The sequence below is a fragment of the Mus pahari genome, chromosome 10 (genome assembly GCF_900095145.1).
Source record: "Mus pahari chromosome 10, PAHARI_EIJ_v1.1, whole genome shotgun sequence".
Lineage (NCBI taxonomy): Eukaryota > Metazoa > Chordata > Mammalia > Rodentia > Muridae > Mus > Mus pahari.
The window spans coordinates 47781910-47789409 of record NC_034599.1 but is presented as its reverse complement, the minus strand read 5'-3'; positions in this window follow the sequence as shown (position 1 = coordinate 47789409).

Here is a 7500-nt window from a genome sequence, read left to right as displayed (position 1 = left end):
TTTATCCTTCCAGATCCCCTTGGCTTCAGCCTCTGAGATCTGAACATCACTCTGCCTCCTTTTTCGGATGGTTTGAGATGATAGCTGCAGGAAACATGAGCATGGAATGTGGGATTCAGGAAGACTGCAAAACAGGACAGCTACATCCTAGCCTGTGATGCTGTAAAATTATAAATTCATTCTTCATTGGTAAAATAATGATAGTAATTTCCCTCTTCACAGAGCTATTGTAAGGATTAAATATGGTAAATGTTGTAAATCTCTAGAACAAACTTTGGAAAGTCATTTCAAACTAAAAAAAATGAAATATTTTTATTATTCGTGATGGTGTATTATTATATTCCAGATAATAATACATCATATATTTTAGCTGATGAATAAGTGATAATTTTTATGTATTTGGTGCTTTGCCTTGCAGAATAAATTTTTTGGCATTGTTTCATAAGTATCTTTTTTAAAAAACATATTTTATTTTTAATTTATTTTTTATACTCCGTATTTCATTCCCTGCTGCCCCCATCCACCTTCTGACTGCTTCATGTAGCACACCTCCTCCTGACCCCACCCTGTCTCCATGTAGATGCTCCCACCCCCCCCATGCTACCTGACCTCTAATCCCTGGGGGAATCTAGTCTTTTGAGGGTTAGGTGCATTATCTCTGAATGTACACAGACCCAGAAGGAAATCTTCTACTGTAGGTATGTTGGGGTCCTCAAATCAGCTGGTGTATGCTGTCTGTTTGGTGTCCAGTGTTTGAGAGATCTTGGGGGTCCAGATTAATTGAGACTGCTGGTCCTCGTACAGGATCACCCTTCTCCTCAGCTTCTTTCAGCCTTCCCTAATTCAACAACAGGGGTCAGCTGCTTCTGTCCATTGGTTGGGTGCAAATATCTGTATCTGATTCTTTCAGCTGCTTGTTGGGTCTTTGGGAGGGCACATGGCAGCCTTATTTGTGATAGCCAGAAGCCGGAAACAACTTAGATGTCCCACAACAGAAGAATAGATATAGAAAATGTGGTTCATTTTCACAAGTATCTTTTTAAAAGGCAACTAATATCTAGCTGTTTTCCTTCAGGGGACCCAGCATCATTTGGCATTGACAAACCCCCTGGTGACAGTAGAAGCTGTTGACTTGCTCTTCTCTTTTCAACAATTTCCCCTTTCACAAAACCAGGAACCTGGCACATATACATGGGATCGTCCTGGGTCTGAGTTTAGAACTTCAGGGGCAGAGTTCAGGAGTGGAAACCCCAGTAAACAGTTCCAAGGAAAGTTGTGACAACTAGCCTTGTAGGATGCCGTTCCGGCAGTAAGTCCATCAGGGCTTTGCTGTTCAGAGAAATAGTAACTGATTGCCTTTAATAAAAAATTACAGCAAGAATTGTTCTTTAAAGTTATTGTCATCAAGCTGTGGCCACAGCTCGAGCACTTAAGATTGTGGATTTTTCCATAAGCTCCCAGGGTATTGCTAGAGGGAGCCTAGGAGCAGGTATTGATGCTGGTGAAGTGCCTTACAGACAGTTACCAAGTTTTTTTCTCCAGTCAAACTCTTTCCTCAGAGGATTCAGGGAAATTTTTGTTGATTAAGATGCTTGTCCATTGGTTTCTCTTATAGGTAATGGAGCTTATAAGTATTTGTATTCCTAAGTCTTTACCTTAATTATGAAATAATAATGGGTTCCTATAGACTACTTACAAATATGTAACATCAGATAGAAAAATCACCCTTACATGTCCCACGCACATTGACTTTAGTCATTGCCCTAGTTTTCTTACTATTAATGTGATAAACACTATGGCCCAAAAAAGCCTGAGGAGGAAGCCTTTGTTTCCTCTTCCATCCTACAGCCGGTCAGGAAGAGGACTCCGGCAGGAGCTCAGGAGGCAGGAACTGAAGCAGAGGCCATGCAGAGGTGCTGCTTACTGGCTTGTTCTTATGGCTTGCTCAGCCTGCTTCCCTGAACTTAGGATTATCTGCCCACGGTTGCCACTGCCACAGTGGTCTGGGCCTTCCCACATCAATCATCAGTCAAGAAAATGCCCCAGAGATTTGCCTACAGACTAATCTTCTGGAGACATTTTGCCTGTTAGGATACTCTCTTCCAGATGACCCTTACTTTGTTCCAACTTGACAAAAGAAACTTGGCCAATACAGTCACCAACTCCCAAAGACAGCCACAGTATGGACTGGTATTCATTCCTCTAGGCCCCTCCCTACTATGACAAGGTGTTTGTGGGTTGTAGAGTGTGCTGCACAATGTGGTCCCTCTGGCCCAAAGATTTATTTATTCCTTATATGTAAGTACTCTGTAGCTGTCCTCAGACACCCCAGTAGAAGGCATCAGATCTCATGATCAGATGGTTGTGAGCCACCATGTGCTTGCTGGGATTTGAACTCAGGACCTGCGGAAGAGCAGTCAGTGCTCTTAAACCGCTGAGCCATCTCTCCAGCCCTAGATTCTCTTTGTTTGTAAATTCAGAACTCCAACCCTGTTTAGAGATGGTGTGCCTGGTATAGATGGAGAGTCATCACATGATGGATCTAAGCCAATCATGACAGTTCTTTTTACTCCACCAATGATGAAACTGAAAGGGTGCAAGTGCTCTAGGACACTGAGACTCACAGAAATGTCTCCTAGATGAGGATGATGGAGGACCATGAGGACCAGAAGGATTTTTATTTTTTAAAAAATCCCGCTTAAAAAATGTAAAAATGCCTTTGAACAGGGGCATTTAAAGGTACCGTGGTGCCGGGCGTGGTGGCGCACACCTTTAATCCCAGCACTCGGGAGGCAGAGGCAGGCAGATTTCTGAGTTCGAGGCCAGCCTGGTCTACAGAGAGAGTTCCAGGACAGCCTGGGCTATACAGAGAAACCCTGTCTCAAAAAACAAAACAAAACAAACAAACAAAAAATAAAGGTACCATGGTGGATGAGCTACATGCTCTAACATGAAGCTATATGCTCTGGGAGACAAGTCAGTACCCTAAGGAGAGTGGACTGGGAAGTTGAAAGGATCTTTGATCTTTGATGATGCCATGCATGTAGTTTGCTTATCTCTCCAATCCCTTGTTAATAAGTGATAAATATCAGAATAGTACAATCAGTGGGAGTGTTTCGTTGTTGATACTGATGTTGAATGTTCAAGTTCTGATATTTCCATTTGTTTTATTTGTTAAACTAGTAAACAGGGTACACGCTATCATGTTAGACCAGACAAACAGTTAAAACCCATCACAGTCCTGGAGAAGTTCTATCCTATGCCTGTGTTATTCGGAGATTAGATCTGGACAAAATCTACTCTAGTGAAGGGAAACACAGTTCAGCTGAGGCTGCTCTTTCCTTGTGTGCATATGTGTTTTTGGAGCACAGATTCTTCATGAATTATTTGCATTGCTGAGATGCTTGGAATTTATTTTGCAAAGTGTGTGAAGGTTGGCAAGTGTGACGGCAGAAGCTCTGCTGGCCGTATTCCACCCTGGACTCGGTGAATTGCCATTTGTCTGCTCCTGGAAATGGCAGCACATTGTGTATCTGCTTTTAAACAGGTGCTGTGACATCCTGTAGAGAATGTTGTCTGGCTACCGGTCAAGGCTCATCTGATTATAGGAGGAGTGATAAAAATAGGACAGATGAGATGAATGATGAGGGATATTTTCCCTAAATTAGATACACACACACACACACACACACACACACACACACACAGGCCTGGAACGTGTTCTATACTGAAATGAGAATGTTATAACTCACAGCATTCTGGACAAGCTATGTGTTGGTACTGACCCTATCCCTGGAATAACAGCTATAGCAAAAACCTACCAGACTTCCAGACAAACTTATTACTTCACACTTAGCTCTTAATTTAAACCTCATAGGCAAGTATCTTCAACAGGTTTATAACAACAGACGGCCGAGTTTCAGAAACATGAGAAAAGACTTCAAGTTGAACTGGCTCAAATTAATATTTCTTTCACCATTCTCTTAGGCTTCTGTCTATCTGGGGTATTCATAAGAACTACTTGGCTTTCTGCTGGCAGACAGTTATCAATTCTTTTCTGTTTGTCTGATATATTGATGCTGAGAAGAATTATAAAGCTGTGTGGAAAAAAAAATTAAGCTTGATTCATACGGACAAAAAGGTCAGCTTTCAAGGATGTTGTGCATATGAATGTGAAGAGATCGCGGAGAATGTCTTCATGAATTTAAGTGAGGAAATCTTATTAAATAGCATTAAAGGGTGATAGTCCTTAAATCGAGCAATACTGAAATCAACAATTTCTGTTCCTGAAAAGAAAAATGTCCCTATGAGAGTGGAAGAGCTTACTGCTTGGGAGGCTGGGAATGCACAGCAGCTGCGACTTCTGTCAGGAATGGTCACAGTTGCAGAGGAGAGGGCATTAGTAAAGTAGTGGGAAGACGGCTATGCCCTCTCCACTGTGCCAGCTCTGGAGGGCGGTGTGGAGGCTGCTCCCTGCCCTGCATCATGGGCATGCTTCTCTCTGTGATCCGCTCCTTTCTTGGCGGGCATGTGTGCTGCTCCCTGTCCTGCATCATGGGCATGCTTCTCTCTGTGATCCGCTCCTTTCTTGGCGGGCATGTGTGCTGCTCCCTGCCCTGCATCATGGGCATGCTTCTCTCTGTGACCCGCTCCTTTCTTGGCGGGCATGTGCGCTGCTCCCTGCCCTGCATCATGGGCATGCGTCTCTCTGTGATCCGCTCCTTTCTTGGCGGGCATGTGTGCTGCTCCCTGCCCTGCATCATGGGCATGCGTCTCTCTGTGACCCGCTCCTTTCTTGGCGGGCATGTGTGCTGCTCCCTGCCCTGCATCATGGGCATGCGTCTCTCTGTGACCCGCTCCTTTCTTGGCTTTTCCTTGGCAGTTATTGGGCATGGGAAGATTCTTTAATAATTATTCTGCTTATTAAATTTTGTCTGCTTCTAGGAAGGCTGGCCTTTGACACTCAATAAGAAGAAACGCTATAAAGTCTGAGAAAATATCTTCAACTTACCTAACTGAAAACGGGTGCAGAAAGAGAATTGTCTAAATAACTTCTGATAGTTGAGAACAGGAAAAAAACACCAGAAGAAATGGATGAGAAGTTTGAAAAGGAGGATTTATAAAATGTCCAGTAACCAAAGGATATTAAACTTTATTAGTGCTAGCAAAACATATAAATTGAAAACCTACAAACAGATACCAACACACACTGGAATTAGAAACATTTTTAAAAAATATTAGCATGTTGAACATTGGTGAGGATCTAAAGTAGCAGAAATTCTTGTTACTCTTAGAGGTATATGTTGGCATTTCCACTTCAGAAATTAAAGCTGTATCCTCACTCTGCTACTTATAATAATATTTTAGTGTTATATCAAATAAACTAATTTATATGTTAAATGTCCTCTGTTGTTTTATGCTCTTTATTAAGATGGTTCATTGGTTTGATATATAAAGATGAATATATGAACATGTATATGTATGAATATATACATTGTGTATATAATAAAAGTCATATATGTAGTTTATATATATCATATGTATAATATATATTTTACACACACATATGTATATATACATATATGTGTGTGTGTGTGTGTGTGTGTGTGTATGCCATATGCTGGGATGACAGTGGCCAGTAAGATAACTTCAGTCTCCTGTACTATACTGAATTAAATAGTTTTTCCCCAAATTCATATTCATTGGATCCTTCAAATGTGTCTTATTTGGAAGTTAGATTTTTTTCTATAGTCCTTTAGCTAAGGCCATACTATATCAGAGTATTTTATATCCAATATGACTGAAAACAAAGAAATTTTGAAGCACACATGTGTACACATGCTTCACGTATAATAAACACTGAGTGAAAATGGTCAGTCAGGAAGTTTCATACGTGGTTGGGCAGAAGGGCCCTCAGTAGAGGACTTCCCACTGGGCCCAGAATTTTCTCTCTGTGGTGCAGGGTTCTCTGACAGATGGGGAAACAAAAACCCTGGGGGCGAGGGAGACAAGAAATGTCTAAGCATGCCAGAAAAACAGCAGATTGGAACATTCAAAGACCTCCACATCCACCAGAGGTGACAGCAACTTGTTGAAATCTTTCCCCTGAATGGCTGACTCTAGCTATATGCAGCCAATCTGGACCTCCATACATTTTGTGGGCCAGGGACTTCAACCTCTGTTGGGTGCAGAAGTCTGTGGAGGAGGGAGATAGAAAGCCATCAAAAGTCAGCGCTAACCAGCCCTGGATGCATGTGAAGCAAGAGATCCCTGTGCTTAAAGCGTGGGTCACTGAAGATGGAGGGAGTCTTCCTTTCCTTAGGCTTCTGCTAAATCAAGTAGTTCTCCTGAGGACCTGTTGATGATTGCTGGCCAAACACACCAAAGCGAAACGGTCACGTGTCGGAGATTGTTTATTATCTCCACCCAGGTTATTAACTGCTCTCCATCCAAGTGTGGAGGTAGGCAGAGAGCAGAGAGAAAACAAGAGTAAATATTGGTTACATGACACTAGAGAACTCTAAGACCCTGGGTGGCAAGAGTGGCCAAGAGTAGACGTGTTTTGGCTCTAAGTCTTTAGCAGCCTTCAAGGTTCTTAGCTGGAAGTGTTACAGCTCTGTGATCTCAGGGGCAAACAGAAATGTTGCCTATGCCAAGATTGTCCTTTTCCTGGGGGTGGGGGGGCACCCTAGCCTCTGAAATGCTGTAAAATGGATCCTGATTTGAGCAATTCATTCCTATGGACAAGTCAGTGAGAGTACTTATAAACTTGTTTAGATCCTGGAGGCAAGAAAATGAAGTCCATCCTGGATATATTGTAACTTAGGCTGCTAGGCCACTCAGAAGTTAAAAAATCAGTGGCTGACTGTTCAAAATCAAGCACTCCCTGAGTAGCCTTTGCTTGTTTCTAGATAATCACCCTGAAGGAAGAAAGTACCGTGCTCTTTTGGAAACCTCTTTCCTACAAAGCCCAGCAGACAGTGGAGCTCATCTGGACAAATCTCAGAACGTCATAAGTACTCTGTGTCCATCTTTCCCTCACTCCAGAACTCCTTCTCTGTCATCCATTCACCCTCCAGGAAAGAGTAACCCGTGTATCCTCCAACTGCAACCCCAGGGCAGTGTGTTCCTTCAGATGCAAAGCTACAATCACAAGGCCACCTTGTACAGATTTGTGGCCCTCGTCTTATTTTCTCTTCTGACTTTTCTAGCTCTGAGAGAGTCTGCTGCTGTCTGAGGTCATTAAAAGCTCTTTTACCTCTTTGGGTTGGAATGAATACAACACACATACATATATGTCTCTCACACACAAACACACCCACATATACATATGGCAAAAGATTAGTATTTAAGTACCATATCTTAGGATAAATTGCCTTTGAATGGGTGTCCCCTCACTTTCCTGGACTTTGAGATCTATAAGCTACATCTAAAAACTTATTACTGAAGAAGAAAGGAGGAGAGAGAGAGAGAGAGAGAGAGAGAGAGAGAGAGAGAGAG